The sequence below is a fragment of the Bos mutus genome, chromosome 5 (genome assembly GCF_027580195.1).
Source record: "Bos mutus isolate GX-2022 chromosome 5, NWIPB_WYAK_1.1, whole genome shotgun sequence".
Taxonomy (NCBI): Eukaryota; Metazoa; Chordata; class Mammalia; order Artiodactyla; family Bovidae; genus Bos; species Bos mutus.
Window position 1 is genome coordinate 54,187,853 of NC_091621.1, and position 20,622 is coordinate 54,208,474.

At 37.3% G+C, this 20,622-nt stretch overlaps 1 protein-coding gene across 3 annotated transcripts in view; it reads left to right on the forward strand.

Moving 5' to 3' along the window:
* Window positions 1-7,278, forward strand: part of KITLG (KIT ligand) — a 105,834-nt gene extending 98,556 nt beyond the window's left edge. For all 3 annotated transcript variants that reach the window (XM_070370947.1, XM_070370946.1, XM_070370945.1), the window contains one exon: window positions 2,954-7,278. The gene's annotated coding sequence lies outside the window, so the exon portion shown is untranslated. The remainder of the gene's footprint in view (window positions 1-2,953) is intronic.
* Window positions 7,279-20,622: the final 13,344 nt, after the last annotated feature.

Here is a 20,622-nt window from a genome sequence, read left to right on the forward strand (position 1 = left end):
TTGGTTACCAAAGGGCCGGATCTCTGACTCTTTACCACGTATTTCCTAAGGTTTGGTTGATACACTGTGATGCAGAGGATTGGAAGGAATTAGTCTTAGGTTCAAACCTTGAGCTGCACCTTAACCAGCTGTAGGTTCCTGGATGAGTCAGTTGTTTTTGACCCCAGGTTTTTCAAATATAACTGAAAGGATAATAATGCTCACCCTGTTTATTTCATGAGGTTGTTGTAAGAATCCAGGGTATCATTATAAAAATAGTAGTTTTGTTCTATAGGAAACCAGTTGTTGGCTTTTAAATGTTTTTTTTTTTTGCTAAATGATCCAAAGGCAAAGTCAGAAGACTTTCTGACTTCTCTCTTGTTTCTCTCTGCTTAAGTTTAGAATTTCAAATTCTTCATAGCTTTCCAAAAAAATATGTATTTTTTTGCCTTTTGTTAGTTCCTTCTGCTTTTCTAACCAAGCTTTATTTTTTAAACTTGGTAATTTGTATTTCTGAAATTTTCTCTTAATGTCTGTTAATTTTTCCTTCAGGATTTAATTCTGCTTTCCTAAATATAATTTTCCTATTTTTTCAGAGTTTTGCAAATTGTCATATAATACAGTTTTTAGTATATTATTACATTTTATATATTTATATGTTTAGTAAATTACATTTAGAGAATACACAAAATATTACATTTAGAGATTATATACATCTAGTATATTACTGGAAAAAACACTCATACACTCAAAGTTTTTAATATAGCCTGTGTATTGATCTCAAACATTTTAAAACCAGTGACCTCTGATTCTTTGGATTGATAAATAAGGACAAAAATAGGTAAAGAGTAGGGGGCTTCTTTGGGGGCTCAGATGATAAATAATCCACCTACAAGGCAGGAGACTCAGGTTCCATCCCTGGGCCGGGAAGATTCCGTGGAGAAGGGAATGGCAACCCACTCCAGTATTCTTGCCTGGAAGATCCCATGAACAGAGGAGCCTGGTGGGCTACACTCCATGAGAGTCATTCATAGTCAGACACAGCAGAATGACTAACACTGTAACTTTTCACAGGGAAGAAACTAAATGCAAAATACACATTTATTTAGGGGTTGTGACTAAAGATAACATATAAATGCTGCCTATAATTAAAAAAAAAAGGAAGTGCAAACACTTCAGTTGAGAGTTGAAAAATCCAGGACTTCCCTGGTGGCATAGCGCATAAGAATCCACCTGCCAGTGCAGATTCAATCTCTGGTCCAGGAAGATTCCATATGCTATGCAGCAACTAAGCCCAGGTGCCACAACTCCTGAGCCCACGTGCCTACAGCCTGTGCTGCTCAACAAAAGAAACCACCACAATGAGAAGCCCTCGCCCTGCAATGAAGACTAGCCCCCACTCACCACAACTAGAGAAAGCAATGAAGACCCAGCACAACCAAAAATAAATCAATTAATTAAAATAATAATAAAAAGTTGAAAAGTCTGAAAGCTGAGTCTGTAGCTCAGAGGTTTAACCCCAGCACTGAAAAGCTAGAACAGAGTCTGGCTTTCATGATTCAACAAGTACAATAAGCTGCTCTGAGGCCAAATGAACTTCCCCAGAGGCTTTGTCAGAATGTGGTGACAGGATTTCTTTGTTTCTTTTTTGGCACACAGTACTGGCGATCTTGCTGCTGTTCTTTCCTTGGTTGGTAGACGTGATTGCTAGAACCTGGGTAGGCAGTCAAGACCCTGGTGCTGCTCAGTGGCTGGGAGGCTGCCATTTATGGGATCCCTGATATATTTCATGCCACTGCACTTCTCCACTCTGACACCGCCACTGTCCCTCATGCCTCACTGCCTGTCTACAACCTTTTCATAGCCTTGTTAGAGAAGTTCACGGCTACACAGATTGATAATTCTCATCACAAACGGAGATCATCTGTGGTGTGCCTGGGGATATAAAAGCCACAGGGCATTCATTCATCCACTCCATGTTCAAGATGTATTTATCAAATATAAGTGGGGCTTCCCTTGTGGCTCAGTGGTAAAGAATCTGCCCACCAATGCAAGAGATGCCAGATTGAACATGGGTTCAATCCCTAGGTCTGGAAGATCCTCTGGAGGAGGAAATAGCAACCCACTCCAGTATTCTTGCCTGGAAAATTCCATGGACAGAGGAGCCTGGTGAGCTACATACAGTCCGTGGGCTCACCAAGAGTCGGGCATGACTGAGCACGCACAGACCGACCACTCCAGCACTATCCAAGAGTAGAGCATTCCTATGAAACCTTTCTTAAACCAAAACGGCTTCAAGCAAAGAAGCAATCATCTTAGGACACATCTTACTAACAGGATGCACAAAATAAATTGGGGTGAAGCACAGACGCTTATAGACACAGTTCAAAGATAGAGTAACTTTATGCTGAGATTCTAAGTGTAATTCCAGGGAAAGAACTCGGTGGCAGTGCCAACTCTTACTGATGGGGCTGCACACTTACTGATAGGCTTATTGCAAAACAAACCCTGAATGCTTTGTCACTTTTTGCCTTTTTTCATAGAAGCAAAAATCCTCTTGAGATTTCTGTCGTGTGTTGAAAACAGGTACTAATGTAGGTCTTTTGTAAAAGCAAAGTAAAGGGAACTTGGAAAAAGCAGGGGATAACTGTATGGATTTTGTACCAGGCACTGTAGTTGCTGGAATACAGCAGTGAAAAAGATCAACAAAGCTCCATGTCCTCAGAGGGCTTACATTCTAATGGGAAGACATACTAAGAAAAAGATCATTTCCGATTTTGTAAAATGTTACTAGAGAGATCAGAGAGTGATCACTAATATCTAGGAAAATATTTGTCAAGTTACTTTAGGCTGTGAAGCATACATTGTAAATCTAGTACTCATTCTGTAGGCACATGAAGTTAGCTACTGAGAATGAAAAGAAGGCAGAAAGCAGATATGCTATATAATTTCTCTCTTTTCCTTTCTTCTCTAGGCGGGTAACAGTTCATGTTTGCTTCATAAATGAAGCAGCTTTAAACAAATTCCTATTCTGTCTGGAGTGACAGACCGCATCTTTATCTGTTCTTGCTACCCATGACTCTCTATGGATGATTGAGAAATTGGAACAAAGTGTTTTACTGTGAAACTGGCACTGAATTAATCATCTATAAAGAAGAACTTGTATGGAGCGGGACTCTATTTTAAGGACCTACAGGGAGTTGTGGTCTCAATTAGAACTTGCAAACTGATATTGGGAGAGAAAGCACGTGTCCCAGATTGCACATACAATTTTGCATGCCTCCAGAAGCATCTAACTGCTGAAAAAACCACATAGCTTTATTTTACAGTGACAACCTGCAGTTCATAGTTATCTTGGTCTGCAAGTAGATTTCAGCCTGGATAGTGGGGGATGGGGGTCATCATTTGTATCACAGGGATCTAGAAAATGTTCAAAAAACAAAAACTCAACAGCATCATCCACTGTTCATTTAGAAAGCAGTGGACACAGTGTGGGAGTAGGTGCAGGTCCGCCTCATAGCTGCTGATCAGTGAGGGATGTGGGTCTGAGCTTGGGTCTCTTCCTGACATAGAAGGTGCTCACACGTATACCACAAGACAAATGGACATAGTTGGCTGGCTCTATCCATACAAGCTAGCCAGTACTGAATGACAACATGATGCCTTTGCAGAGAAGAGACTCCTAGAGGGTTGTCACATGAAGAAGCTGTGGACACTGATCAGCAGAACCATCTGCCGAGGAGGACATCTGGCACCCCTAGTGACGCCGGCCTTTGCCCTTGCCCACTCTACAGTGTATAAATTGTGCTTGCAAAATATATTACAAAATGTTTATATTCTAAAACTATTACAGAGTTATGTAAAGGGACTTAGGAGGAATCACTGAATGTATGGAGGCCCCATTTTCAATTTCTGCTGTGGGAGAGAGGAAAAATAAGTTAAGATATTTAGTATCTAAGATTAGAAAACTACACTCACATGCTGATAATGGGTGTTGAAAATTAGGTGACTTGGCTTTTACAAGAATGCAGGGAATCAGGTAACTTTAGTTATTTATACTATAATCACCATTATCTGTTTAAAGGATCCATTTATTTAAAATCAGGCACTCTATATTCATTAAGGTTTATGAATTAAAAATAAAAAGCTTTATGTAGTTATGCATGTCAGTTTGCTATTAAAATATGCGACAGCATTTTTGTCATATTAAGTGAATTTGGCAGGAATTCCCAAGATGGACATTGCGTTTTTAAACCAGAACTTGTAAAGACATTAAGTGAATTTCCCTTGCCAGTTTTCTTTTTTTATATAAAAGGAATATCTGACTAAGGTCAAAGAATGATTTCTTATGGTTTATTTTGATGAAGATTCTTTCAATATGTCATGAACATAAAGGAATCCAAAGCTTTCCTTCTAACTTCATCCTTGTGATAACATTATTGCCATATCCTACCACCATAAGATGACCTTCAATGCAGTGACACAGAAGGGCATGAAAAACTGATACTTTTTATTTGACTTTACTAGTCCAAGAATTTCTAGTAGAGTTGGATTTTAGCTTATGTTCACTGCTAATTAGAATACAACTCCAGTAAGTGGCCTTTGCTCTTTTTTATACCAAAGAGCTCAGATGATTTCTATGACCCTTGTCTTCTCTAAAGTGCTGTGGTTCCTCAAATACTAGTCATTTCTCTAAGATACAACCCAGGTGCTTTGGGAAGCTGCATGAATTTATTTAGGCCCTCAAATATCCCATGATACAACTATGATATGTATAATAAAAGAGATCAAGTTAATGGCTGTAAGGACCTGTCTCAGTGTGTGATACTGTTTTGAATAGACATAGATTAACCTGAGTATGTGTAAGTCACGTATAGATTGAGAAGATTGATACTTCTCAATCTAATAGTTTATTTCAGCAATGGTTTCGATTTTCATATGTATGTGAAAATGCTGCTTAATGAGCTTCAGAGTACAATAAATGTACTTTTGTTCTCAAAACTGGTAGCTGGGTTTTTAACACTCAAGGACATGGTCCTAAATCAATAGAGTTAAATAAACAAATTCAGCAAGTTATGAAATCTGGCATGGTAGGGTGTGGGGAGATGTATTCTGCCTAATTAAATGTATTGGTTCATTGATAGTTGTATGGATACCAATATTTTAAAACACTAAAATTCAATAAAATACATGAACAATAGAAAAATGCTGAACATTACTTTGGATGGTAGTTGCTTGGGAATTAACTGTCATATCTGCTTGGAGATTAACGTATATAGCTTTGCTTTATTTTATCCAGTATGTGTTCTGAATAGCCTTCATAAATCATGGAAAACTCATAACTGATATCTTAAACAGTGAAATCACCCTGTAAATTGGTGCCATGTATCTGATAGTCTTCTTTTGTAATGTTTTAAAATTGTCTTTTAAAATAATTTCAGAAGTCTTCAGATTCTAAATTATACTAAAAGCTTTGTACCTCTTTGGTAGAACCCAAATCTATACAGAAACTGGCTCTGTGATAAATGATGCCTGCCCAGTGATATCGAAGTGTTGCTGGATTTTGTATTGTAATCTGTTGTGCTTACCACACTGCCACTTTTTAATGAGTCAGAGACGTTGATTTTTTCAACACTTTAATAGAACAATACCCTCTTTAAAAAGGACTAAGTATGTGAAAATGACAATTTATGATAAAGTATGTTCACAATGAAACATTTGCTTTTAGTAAGAATTAAAGTACTTTGGAGAAACTTTGTGGCATATTTTGATATTCCAATTCAAATGAAAATTTAAATTAATAGAAAAATCCATTCAGAATTCATAGATAGTTCTTCATGTTTTTCTGCAGCTAGTTTCTGGTTTCAAAATGTAAGTATGGGGCTTTTAGCCATTGCCTACCTATTCTGACTTAACTAAAAAATACATTTTTCAAAAAGGCAGTTTGACATAGTGGGATGGATATTAGGAAAAATTGTCAGGAGCTTCCACTTTGCTGTTAACCTGTATTGATAAATCACTGCCCTTCTTTGGATCTCAGTTTTTTATTTATCTGTGTGGTGAAGTCAGGTCATACCATAGACGTGAGAGAAACCTATTGATATGTGAATGACAAAGATGATAGATAAGAGCTGAAGCTATTGCATACAGAATATCCAACTATGATCTCTGTGAATAAGCAATTTGAACATAAAAAGCTATGGCTGTTCTTGTTTGTAATGTAAATATGGTCCATTCTTAAAGTGAAATTCAGTCTACTGTAGGTTGAATTGGATAACCATTTACACAAGAGATGGCTTTTTCCTTTGCTTAAATAAACATTTTTGGATTACTTCTGAAGAATGAAAACCAAGAGTGTATTTTATCCAGGAAAAAATATAAGATATGTGTAGCATTTGGAAGTGCACCAAATTAAGCATTTAAATCTCTCATTTTCTTAAAAGCTAAGGGCAGAAAATGTAAGATGTTCATAAAGTTTTTAACTGCCAAAAGATACTTTAGAATCCATTTGGAGATGGGTAAACCATAAATTAAATTTTAAAACTGGAAAATGGGATAAGAATTTTAAAGAAAGCCAGCTTGTTTTGAAACAGTATTATTTTGAAATTGGCATTAAAATACAAATATTCAGATTGAAATTCCAACCACTTTATTTGTTATAATGTTGCTGGAAATGCCCTTTGTGAAGATAAAATAATGGTACTTTCATTTCCTAAAAAGGTATTGTTTTAGAAATAATCCATATTATAATGGATATTCATGATCCTAAAAATGTTTCCTAAGCATTGTAAATTTATGTATAAGTGCCATCTACAATTACATCTTAATTGTATTTTTTTAAATAACATTATTTAAACTAAAAACCATAGTATTTTCAGTTGCTTAATTTCTGAGCTGTGACTCAATAAAAGTTTCCAATCAAAACATCCTATTCTCCTATATTCTAAGGATTAATGTGTGATTATAGTGTCCACTTGCCACTGTTTTTTTTTTAAATCAATGGACTTAAAGTATTCAGACATTTAGATGGATGTATAGATATATTGCTAGTTCAGTCATAGATTGGAGTTTGCATATTGTAATGTAAATGTCTTTCAACACTATTCTATAGTTTTATTATGACTGAAGTTTAATTAAATAAAAAAAGTTGTAAAATGTGATGTGTATGTGTATGTACTGTATGTGTACTTTTTAAAATAGGTATATGTTCTGACCCTTTTTTATACAGGTTTGAATTTGAAATTACATTATATATACATATACTTTATTGTTATAAATAAAGAATTTTATGCACCCAAAGTTGTCCTGTGATTTGATATCTTAAGGTTATCACACATGTTCATAATGTAGTTGATTGAGCATTTAAGCTAATCTCAATTTTTTTCTGTGGAAACATCAATCTGGATTTTGCTGTGATATGCACACAAGGAGATAAGAAATCAGTTTATTCCACAAAATAATGCCATTTGCAGCAACATGGATAGATCTAGAGATTGTCATACTAGTGAAGTCAGACAGAGAAAGAGAAATATCATATGACATCTCTTGTATGTGGAATGTAAAAAGAAATGATACAAATGAACTCACAAAACAGAAAGAGACTCACAGACTTAGAGAAGGAACTTACAGCTGCCAGTGGGGAAGGGATAGCTAAGGAGTTTGGAATCAACATATGCACACTGGTTTAGGCAATAAATAATCATCCTGCTTATAAACCCCTAGGTGGTACTGGACTCTTGAGAACATCCTCCAGCTTTATGACACAACACTTCACCCACCATTTCTTTTCAATTTTTCTGCTGATTTTCTCTGTACTCACATATTATGAACTTCCATCAATATAAGCCTAGATCATAATAGCCTTATAATTGATCACAGTTCTCAATTACTGAGCACTTTTTCAATCAGTTCCTCTGTTAGAGTGAATACTATGGAGACGATGGATAATATTTTTCTCTGGTTAAAACACTGAAATGGCTGCTTATTATTTTTAGGAGAGAACCCAAACTCAACATAGTTTTCAAGGCCCTCCTTGACCCACCTCATTATTTTTCTTGGGGAGAGGGGGTGGGGACGTTTGCTAATAGTTTGTTTTCCCCTTTAAGTTATCAATTATACAACGACTAGGACTGAATATTTATATCACTTCATTCTCCAAATTTGCACTTTTCCTTGTGGCTCAGCTGATAAAGAATCCACCTGCAGTGCCGGAGACCTGGGTTCGATCCCTGGGTTGGGAAGATCCCTGGAGAAGGAAAACGCTACCCGCTCCTGTAGTCTGGCCTGGAGAATTCCATGGACTGTACAGTCCATGGGCTGGCAAAGAATTGGACACGACCGAGCAGCTTTCACTCATTCTCATTCTCCAAATTTAATGCAAATAAAGTATGGAATTGAAACAAATTTTATCTGAATTAGATATTACCTATTGCAGTGTTCAATAAGTTATTTTCTGTAACTTTTTGTGGACAATTTGATATATATGCAAAAGTAGACAGAGCAGTGTAATGAAACTCCACATAAACATAACCTAACTTCAACCTTACTCAACTTGTGAATGATCTTATCTAAGTCTCCTATTTATTCCTCTTATCCACTCCCCCTTTCATATTATTTTTAGGCTGATACCTACAAATAGTTGATCAGTAAATATATATGCATCTCTAAATTATGACTTTTAAAACATCATCCTAATACCCTTGTCACACCTAGGAGAAAGTAATAATTCTTTAATACCAAAGACCCAAGGGACTTTCCTAGTGGTCCAGTGGTTAAGAATCTGCTTTGCATTGCAGGGGACATGGGTTCAAATCCAGGTCGGGGAACTAAGATCCCACATGATATGGAGCAACCAAGTCCACACACCGCAACTACTGAGCCCATGTGCCACAGCTGGAGAGTCTGCACCACAATGAAAGATCCTGTGTGACACAATGAAAAGCCCATGTGCCACAGCTAAGACCCACTTCAGCCAAATAAATATTAAGAAAAGACTCAATAAGTATTCATATTTTGATTTTCTCACATCATCATGCATTGTAGTATTTCAGTATAAAATAAAGGTAAAATTCTCCCTCCAACATTAGTTAGTTCCTCCAGAAGAAAACACTTATCTCTTGTTAGCCATCAGAAATACTGTGTATATACATTTATATGCAATACTATATTCTCTAACCTTACCCCCTACCATAGCCCAGAAATTATATCTGGACATAGAAATGGTAATAGAACATGTGCCCTTTGGAATTCCAGTCCATACTTAGCAAAATCCAATGTACTTTTAGAAATTTTTCTTCCAAATTAAAATGAGGCTCTCTTTTGAGGATATATCTGCCTCTTCAGCCCTTTCAGTTGGTGGCTGCATTTCTTCCATAACTGGGTCTGGAAGTGGGTTATCTGCTCCTCATTGCTGCTTCTGGGTATTTCTTTCCTATTCCCTAATTCCTCCAATTATTTGCACCTCATTTTATCAAATTACATACCCATTGCTATTCATTGTTACTTTCATGTACTAACTCCCAGGTTCTTCTTCACTTCTTGTTGGTATGCGCACCAAGGTTCACTGTCACCCAACTCATTTGTACTCCTCTCTTAATTCTTGGGAATTTGATACACATATAAGGGATCCTTTCAATATCCTGTCCTTTCAGGTCTTTGAAAAGTCTCTCCCAGTGAGCCAGTCCTCAACACCACCCTACCCACTCAGTCTGACGCTAACCCTGTAGGCTTTGTCATTGCCATTAACAGCAACTCATCCGAATCTCAATTCCATGCACCCCATTTCTTGTCATCACTCCGTGTCTTTCCAGTTTACTTCCTCATGCATTCAATTCTAACAATCCTGTGATCCACAAGACCTCTCAACCTATTGATTTTTACCACTTTTCACTAACCATCAACTTTTGATAACCTTTCTCCTCTCCTTACATGGGTTAAAATTCACAATCCAGTTTTAAAATCACTCTCTGCAACATCTTCTTCCCCCTTGATCCCTCTCACTTTGCAATATTTGCTTGGCAATGATGCCCTGCTCAAATCCAGTTCTCCACCCACTCTTTGGTCTATAATTGTGTGACTAAACATGGCCAGAGTGTAATACACCATCACACCTACTGGTTTTTCTATAAATCCTCCCCAAGAACATGAAGTAGGTCCTAATGCCATTCAATAATTATATTTCCCTAGTCTATTTCCATTCTCATAGATACTTCATATGTTATTTTCTTTCTCAAACTACCCACTTCATTCCTCATTCTCATGGTTATCCATCCTGATTGCTATTTCTCCTTGAAAGATGAAGAAAATAAAAGAGACCTTCCAAAGACTCTTGGGCACATGGAGGGTGATTTTCTGTGAAGCTGAAGAAGCTTAAATGCCTGGTCCTTTCTTACACAGTTCTTTTATAAGTCATAGGAAGGGGACTAGCAATGTATTCTCACAGAAATATATTTTTGTAAAATTTGCCATCATTTCCATTTATCTTTAGGTTATTAGTAGGTTTTCTGTGTGGCAATGGCTTCCAGCAACTGTCCCACTGACCACTGTGGGCACTAGGGCATCATGACCCAAAGGTGTGTGGTCAGAGGCTGTATTATGAGGCCCTGGTGAATGTGTCCTGTGGACTGACGCCAGAAGTATATCAATGATGGAGGAGAAACAAGGTTTAAAATGAACGGAACCTAAGCCAATTTAGGGAAAACTGTCACAATCATCATAAATGATTGTAAATTGTAAATGGAAGACTCTGCAGGTTTCATTAATGCTTCATCAAAACAGTAGCTTTCAGGCTTCCCTGGTGGCACAATGGATAAGAATCTGCCTGCCAATGCAGAGGGCACAAATTCAATCCCTGGTCCAGGAAGATTCCACATGCCTTGGAACAACTAAACTGGTGAGCCTCAACTACTGAAGCCCCTGCGCCCTAGAGCCTTCAGGCCACAACTACTGCGCCTGCGTGCTGCAGCCAGTAAAGCCTGAGCACCCAGAGCCTGTGCTCTGCAACAAGACGTCACTGAAAAGAGAAGGCTATGCACCACTTGCTAATACTGAAGTCTGCACACAGCAATTAAGATCCAGTGCGCACCACTTACTGCTGCTCGAGAAAGCCTGCGCACACCAACAAAGACCCAGTGCAACTGGGAAAAAAAAGCAGTGTCTTTCCTCAGCCAGAAAATCCTCAGTCATGCAGAGTATACATTTATTAACAAGTCATACTTTGTTCCCCCTCTTAATAGTGAGGAAGCACAATAGAATTTAACTAAATTGCCATGTTTATGGAACCAGAGAATCTGTACATAAGGACACATGTTCTAGGCTTCTCCATGTACTGGTCTTGACAAATACACAGCACTGTCTATCCCCATTATAGCATCAGGCAGAACCGTTTCATTGGTCGAAAATATCCCTTGTGCTTTACATATTCAATATTCCTTCCCTCCCCTGTACCTCTGGAAACCACTGATTTTTGTCTTTATAGTTTTTTCTTTTTCCAGAACGTCATATAATTGAAATCCTACAACAGATAGATAGCCTTTTCAGACAGGCTTCTTTCATTCAGCAATACAAATCAGAGATTTGCCTATGTCTTTCATGGCTTAAGCTCATTTCTTTTTCTCACTGAAGAATATTCCATTGTATGACTGTGCTAGAGTTTTTTAATCCATTTACCTATTAAGGACAGCTTAGTTGTTTCCAGTTTTGGGTGATTATCAATAAAGCAACTGTAAACATTCCATTTTTTTGTGGACATAAGTTTTCCAATTAGTTAGGTAAATACCCTAGAGCACGATTACGGAGCTGTGTGGTAAGACTGCTTAGGTTCCTAAGAAAATGCAAACTGTCTTCTAAAGTGACTGTACCATTTAACATTCCCAGGAGCTATGAATCAGAGGTCCTGCTGCTTCTCACCCTTGCCAGTGTTATTGTTATTGTCAGGTTTTTTTTTTTATGCTCTCCTAATACGTAGGTAATAGTATATTATTATTGTTTTAATTGGTAGTTCCCTGATGATAAATGAGCATCTTTTCATATGCTTATTTGCCATCTATACAGCTTCTTTGGTCTGATGTCTGCTCAAATCTTTTGTCCAGTAAAATTGGGTTATTTTCTTACTGTTGCATTTTAAGAGTTCTTTGCATATTTTAGATGCAAGACCTCTGTCAAATATGTGTTTTGCACGTATTTCCTACCCGTCTGTGGCTTGTCTTATCATTCTCTTAACAGTGCCTTTCACAGAGCAGCTGCAAGGATTCTTTTAAAAAACACATGTAAGAACCTAGAGTATGTATCCTGTTCAGTTCATTCCCTTAAGCTCATCAAAGTAAAAGCAGTTCACACAGTATCTACAATTGTTCATCACTTTGGTTATTTTAACTCTTACATTTTTTCTTTTCAGGGTCCTCTTAATAGAGTATTTTAAACACATGCAAACTTGGACTTTCTAATGCACTTTAATATAACAAGATGGTCTCCCCAGTATCAGGCTGTTGGGACATGATGACATTTTAAAGACTTCCAACACATACTTTTTAAAGATTCAAAACAAAAAATCAAAACACATGAGGAAAAAAAAAAAATACTGATAAAATTCAGACACATCATTTAACTCCAATTTGGAAAGATATTTTGGAATGGCTTACAAAAACAATTCAGAAATTACAAACTCCTGATTCAAACATGTAAAACAAAGGATCTGTTTCTGTCACTTCTGTGCATGCATGCTCTATCACTTCAGTCATGTCCAACTCTCTGCAACCCTATGGACAGTAGCCCACCAGGCTCCTCTGTTCATGGGATTCTCCAGGCAAGAATACTGGAGTGGGTTGCCATGCCCTCCTCCAGGGGATTTCCTGACCCAGGGGTTGAACCAGAGTCTTATGTCTCCTGCACTGGTAAGCAGGTTCTTTACCATTAGTGCCACCTGGGTAAATTGTGTCATTTCTGTATTTATTTATTTATTCAATAATAGAAAAGCTACTTAAACAAAAAATAAATAGATGTGAAACAAAATCAATGAAGATGATGGAGGAAGTAAATTTAAATGACTATGAGGTTAAGAGGGGCTTCTCAGGTGGTGCTGGTGGTAAAGAACCCAGCTGCCAATGCAGGAGACATGAGACACGGGTTCGATCCCTGGGTCAGGAAGATCCCCCGGAGAAGAGAATGGCACCCACTTCAGTATTCTTGCCTGGGAGAATCCTATGAACACAGGAGCCTGGTAGCCTACGCAGTTCATGAGGTCACAAGGAATTGAACACAACCGACGCAACTTAACATGCATGCTCATGATGTTAAGAAGAAAACTGTAACAACAACAAAAAAAGTATCACATCAGAAGCGGTAAAAGAAAATGTAAATGTGCTATTATTTATCTTAGAAATGGGAAGGTATTATGAATGTAATTGTATGTATCATTGCTTATATTTATAATACAGAATGATAAATAAAAAACTAAATAACTAACTATAGGGGAAGAAGAAAACTGCCTCCTATGGAAGGAGAAAGCAAAAAGCTAAGCTTCTTTGAATGTTGGTCTTGTAGATTTACGGTGAAAACAATTTTGGGGTCCTAATTCTTATAATTCAATTAGAAAAGGTTTATTAAGCAATTCAGGATATCAAAACTCTTGCTGGATAATGAATTATATGAAAAGCATTTTTCTTCCCTTAAGGAGTTATAATGGTAATACTGCTGATGGGTAGCAGCATCACTGATCTCTACATACTACATGTCTCAGATAATCCAAATATCCTCTGAAGGGCAAATTCAGGTGCCTCCCTATTGACTGTCTTAATTTAACCAGATGGTCAACATGGAAATCTGATGGAAAAGTTCTATACACTGAAGAAAAACAAGACCTGGAACTGACTGTGGATCTGATCATGAGCCCCTTATTGCAAAATTCAGGCTTAAAATGAAGAAAATAGGGAAAACCACCAGACCAGTCAGGTACTACCTAAGTCAAACTCCTTACAATTATATAGTAGAACTGACAAATAGATTCAAAGGATTAGATCTGGTGGACAGATTGCCTCAGAACTACAGACAGAGTTTTGTAACCTTGTACAGGAGGCAGTGACCAAAACCATCCCAAAGAAAACGAAATGCATGATGGCAGGGTGGTTGTCTGAGGAGTCCTTGCAAATATCTAAGAAAAGAAGAGAAGTGAAAGGCAAGGGAGAACGGGAAAGATATACCCAACTGAATGCAGAGTTCCAGAGAATAGCAGGGAGAGAAAAGAAGATCTTCTTAACTACATAGATAACCATGATGGTGTGATTACTCACCCAGAGTCAGCTATCCCAGCTGTGAAGTCAAGTGGGCCTTACCAAGCATTACTACAAACAAAGCTAGTGGAGGTGAAGGAAATGACAGCTGTGCTATTTAAAATCCTCAAAGATGATGCTGTTAAAATGCTGCACTTAATATGCCCGCAAATTTGAAAAACTCAGCAGTGGCCATGGAACTGGAAAAGGTCAGGTTTTATTCCAATCCCAAAGAAAGGCAATGTCAAGCAATGTTCACACTACCATACAATTGCATTCATTTCACATGCTAGCAAGGTAACGCTCCAGATCCTTCAAGCTGGGCTTCAACAGTACATGAACCAAGAACTTCCAGATGTGTAAGCCAGATTTAGAAAACCAGAGATCAAATTGCCAACATCCGTTGGATCACAGAAAAAGGAAGAGAATTCCAAAAAACATCTACTTCTGATTCCTTGACTGTGCTAAAGTCTTTGACTGTGTGGATCACAACAAAGTGTGGAAAATTCTTCAAGAGATGGGAATACCAGACCACTTTACATGCCTCTGACAAACCTGTATGCAGGTCAAGAGGCAACAGTTAGAACCAGACATGGGAAAAAGGACTGGTTCCAAATTGGGAAAGGAGTATGTCAAGTCTGTATATTGTCACCCTGCTTATATAATTTATATGCAGAGTACATCATGCAAAATGCCAGGCTGGATAAAGCACAAGATGGAATCAAGATTGTTGGGAGAAATATCAATAACTTCAGACATACAGATAATACCATGTTTATGGCAGAAAGTGAAGAGGAACTAAAGAGACTCTTGATGAAGATGAAAGAGGAGAGTGAAAAAACTGGCTTAAAGCTCAACATTCAGAAAACTAAAATCATGCCATCTGGTCCCATCACTTCATTCAAATAGATGGGGAAACAATAGAAATAGTGACAGACTTTATTTTCTTGGGCTCCAAAATCACTGCAGATGGTGACTGCAGCCATGAAGTTAAATGATACTTGCTCCTTGGAAGAAAAGCTATAATAAACCTAGAAAGTGTATTAAAAAGCACAGACATCACTTTGCCAACAAAGGTTTGTATAGTCAAAGCTATGGTTTTTCCAGTAGTCATGTATGGATGTAAGAGTTGGACCATAAAGGAAGCTGAGTGCCAAAGAATTGATGCTTTTGAACTGTGGTATTGGAGAGGAATCTTGAGAGTCCCTTGCCCTGCATGGAGATCAAACCAGTCAATCCTAAAGGAAATCAATCCTGAATATTGATTGGAAGGACTGATGCTGAAGCTGAAGCTCCAGTACTTTGGCTCCTTGGAAGAAAAGCTATGACTAATCTAGACAGCACGTTAAAAAACAGAGACATCACTTTGCCAACAAAGGGCCCTCTAGGCAAAGCTATGGTTTTTCTAGTAGTCATGTATGGATGTGAGTGTTGGACCATAGAGAAGGCCAAGAGCCAAAGAATTGATGCTTTCAAATTGTGGTGCTGGAGAAGACTTTGAGAGTCCCTTGGACTGCAAGGAGATCAAACCCGTCAGTCCTAAAGGAAATCAACCCTGAATATTTACGGGAAAGCTCCAATACTTTGGCCACCCGATGTGAAGGACTGACTCTTTGGAAAAGATTCTGACTCTGGGAAATTTGAGGGCAGGAGGAGAAGGGGGTGACAGAGGATGAGATGGTTGGATCGCATCACCAACTCAATGGACCTGCGTGTGAGCCGTCTCGGGAGATAGCGAAGGACAGGAAACCCGGCATGCTGCAGCCCTTGGGGTCACAAAGTGTCGGACGTGACTTATCAACTGAATAACAACAACCATGAGAAACTCAGACCTGAAACTAAATCTGGATCCCTGGGAGGGTCCATTTATTCCTATCCACTCCAAAATTAGGGTCCCAACTCAATATTGGGGATTTTTTTTTTTTTTTTGAACCAGGGCTCATACCCCTTGGCAAACCCCAGTGCCAGTGTTCGTTCACCAGCCCCGAGAGTTTGTTGTTAGTTCTGCCTAAACTTCTTAATCCTTTAGCTGGCAATTCCATTACTCACAGACAGTTCTGAGAAAACAGCACCCCTGAATGCTTTGCATTTCTCTGTGAGTTTTCTGTTTTAGTTCACCAGACACTTGAAAAGACTTTTTTTAACCATTTTGTCTAGCTTATTTTTCTTATCTGGAGGGTTGATCCAATTTACCTACAGGATTACTGAAGTGGAAATCCTCCATTCTTTGTTTAATCCAATCAGATTTTCATTTCCTTTACTCCAGTGAAACTCTTCTTATCAAGATCACTACCCCATGAATTCCATTGGGTCAGTTCAGAATCCTGATTCTCTGCGCACTCTCTGACACTCATCCTCAGTTTTGTCTTCCTTCCTAGTTGCTCCATCTCCTCCTTCCTCATCTTCCTCCTGTCCAGTCTGTGTTGGAATGCTATATGGCTCAGTCCTTGGCCCTCTTTTCTCAGAATATACTCACTCGGTGATTTCCACTCAATTTACTTTAAGTAACAAACACAGATATAGCAAATACACTCAATTAATGTATCCAGCCCAGATCCATCTCATGGATATCTGAGTGTAATCTCAAAGTTAATGTTCAAAACTGAACTTTTGATCTTACCACAGAAACAAAAACAAAGGGAAAAACAAAAACCCCTGCCTCAATTTAATGCTTTTAAATTGAGTTGTTTCTATTAGCCAAATAAAGGCTTGGAGATATTAAAATTTTACCCCAGGTTTATACTTCTATTAATTGACAATTGCTCTATGACTAGTGTTGTTTATTACAGTTAAAAACTTAGCCAATGATTTTATGCTAATACTAATTTGGCTGTGATTTAAATATACCTGAAGTATATTTTTGTATATGAACAGTGTTTAGTACCTGTTTATCTGTAAGTAACCCTCATAATTCTCATTCTGAGATGAACTCACTCGTGTGTATTTATGTTGGGTTGTAAAGACTCTCTAGGATTTTGATCTTAGGCAAAAGGAAATCATGTGTACAATTAAATATATTCATGTAATAGTCATATAATGTAAAGTATTTGTCATTAAAAATATTTTTAAATGTGTCAGAATAACACTCCCCTAAAAGCTTTCAGAACATTATGTAACCTTAGAGACTGCCATTTAAAACTAACTCATACTACAACTCTTTAGATGTTTGATGATTAAAACTACTATAAAATAGGTTATCTTTGTCTACTCTTCATGCACAATTATTTTTACATAGAAAATTGGGCACTGCTATGCATAACTACTTACTGGAAGTATTTCTTTTGTGGGAGAAAATGGGGTGGGGAAAGAAGAATTTGTAGCCTCTAATACTGTCAAAGGCATATTACATTTTAAACAATGATGTCCTTAAATGATTCATGTCAAAGGTAGAGAGCTAAGTTTTCTAAGACACGTGGAAACACTTATCAATTTAAAAAAATGAACACTGAAATATATATAATAATAATTCAAACTTTCTATATTTCAACTCTAATAGCTATAGGGTTTATTGAAATATCAAAAGAGTCAGATGTGTTTTTTTTTTTCCTCTAAACTATTCATTCTTTTGGCAATGCAAGTACATTTAAAAGCTTATTTTAAAATGCAACTGATTCTGTATTTTTCTCACAGTAAAAACCAAAGTTCTTTAATGGCCCCTATAACTTGCCTACTTGACCTTATCTCCTAGCATTTTGTTTTTGGCTCACTCTGCTCTAGCTACAGTAAACTCCTTGCATGTTCCAAACACACTCCCATCTGGGGGTTTTTGCACTGACCATGCTCTGGGAACAGTTTCCCTTAGGTATCCATCCTGGTGGCTCACTCCCTCACCTTTCCTAGGCTTTGCTCAAATGCCTCAGCCAAGTCCAAACGATCCTGGCTATTTCAAATAGCAATCTGTCCCTTTTTACTCCCAGTACTCAGACTAATTACTGTGTTCTGCATTTTTTTCATAAGTTGATGGTGCCTCAAAAGAAATATTTAACAATTCCATTTATTAAATGTGTGTGAGTGTTTAGTTGCAAAGTCGTGTCTGACTCTTTGCAACCCCATAGACTATAGCCTGCCAGGCTCCTCTGTTCATGGAATTTCCCAAGTAACAATACTGGAATGGGTAGCCATTCCCTTCTCCAGGGAATCTTCCCGACCCAGGGATTGAACCCACATCCCTTGGCTGTATCTCTTGCATTGACAGGCTAATTCTTTACCACGTGAGTCACCGGGGAAGCCATTTATTAAATAATTAGGTCCAAACAACTTAATAGCCATTTGAAAAAAGTCAAAGACATAAGTTAAAAGAAAATAATATGTTTAGTTTTAATTAATTATTCTTACCTACTAATGGCATATGTTTACCTGTCGGGCCTTGAATGGCTTGTCAACACTTGGAATAATAATAATGGACAACACTAGTCTTATTTCCTGATGCACCTTGGGTTTTGTAATGTTTGCTTGTTATTGCAGACATCTGAGCAAAGTCTACAAGAGGTGAGGGAGTAAGCCACCATAATAGATACCTGAAGGGAGACCATTCCCAGGGCACAGTCAGTACAAAAGGTGTGATGCCACTAAAAGAAATTTGGTGTGATCTCAAGAAATTTTGAGCTACCTCAGCTGGTAATGGTATCTTGTCTGATAGATGCTTCTGTGCTTCCCTTGAAAACTGAAATAATCTGCACTGTCGCTGTCCTTCTGCTGGATTAGAGATGTCTGGGCATACAGTTGGGGAAGTTTGGGACTGATATATTATACAATTATTTGTTAGGTATATTATCTATTGTCTTTTCCACCCTCATAACTGAATGTACTCAAGTACTAGAATTTGTATCTATTTTGTTCTCTGATATTACTTTAAGCACAGTGAATAGTGCTGGTATATGTAAGCTTTCAGCACACACTTATGGCATAAATAATTGTTAATCATTTATGTTTCTTTCTGAACTCGGTTTATATTTTTGCCAAATTGTCTTTCAGGTGTTATCTTTTTATTGGTTTGTGAATATTATTTGCATATCTAGGAAGCTGGTCTTCTGATTATATGTTTGGCAAGTATTTTTCCTAGTTTGTCTTTTTGCTTGTGACATTTTAATCATACTTTCTACTGCATAGATACTTTAAATTTTTATATAGTTAATTTAGCCATTTCCCTCTCTTTAAAACCGATAGCTGATATTTTAAATTTAAACTGATTTTGCCCATTACATGATCCTAAGTGAAGAAAAAAACTGCATCCAATTTTCTTTCTTATTTATTAGGATTTGTTTTACTATTATTATTTTCAATCATTATTTTACCAAGAATTCATTAGACTCTAAGACAGATACAGCTTGATCTTCATCCAAATGGCTAGCCAGCTGTCTCAACACTGCCTATTAAATAATTGATTTTTCCCCACTGCTTTGAAATAACAGCTTAGCCACACACTAAATCCCCATGTGTATTTTGGCTCTGTTTCTAGAACTGTCAATTCTGTTTAGCTGTTATTTTGTTCCTTCTCAAGCACTAACCTCTCTGACTTACTGTGATCTTGAAAACTGTTCTTAGTTCCGTTTTACAAACTAATGGATTTTTAATTTGGGAGACATAGAATATTATCCTTTGAAACTATCCTTGAAAAGTTAATTCCAACAAAACAACTTGACAAGTATTAGAAATCATGATTCAAAGAGGACCTACACAAAAGTTCTCTAGCAGATTTCTTTTTTGTCCATTCAACTATTTACCACAGTTCCGGATATATCGTGGGCACATAGAATTTCAATGAATCAAATACCTTCTAACCCTGAAAACAGGGCAGCATGAATGATCTTATACATGATGTACAGTAAAGACAAAGAATGACTGGATCTTCCTGTACACAACAAACCACCTCGTTATCCTGTTATCGTCTTTTTTAACACAAGGACAGTGAAGTCATGAATTCTATCTTGCTCTCAGTGAATACTGAAAAACCTTACAATGTGCAATTAGAAACACAAAATAAAATATGATTTATTGTTTTTGGGTAGACTTTGCTCATATCAATATACTTGATAAGAAACATCACTGCTAAAACATGAAACGTAACAGCTAAAGAGCATAATTACCCTCTAAAGACTTAACAAAATCTTTATGCATCTACTTGAATTCAAAAATATACATATGTACATTTGCATATACATATGCAGAAAAGCAAGGTAGGTTTTGGTAATTTGACATAAATAAACATTCAAAATGTTAAGACTGGTTAAAAAAGATTTCAATAGTTTCAACATCCAGCCCAGGCGCTCTCAAAGTAAGTCCATTTCCTTTTTGCCTGTGGTGCTACCCAAGTCCATTAGAAGCAGACAAGACCTAAAACTACAGATTAGAAAAGTGTTTTTTTTTTTTTTTCCCCTTC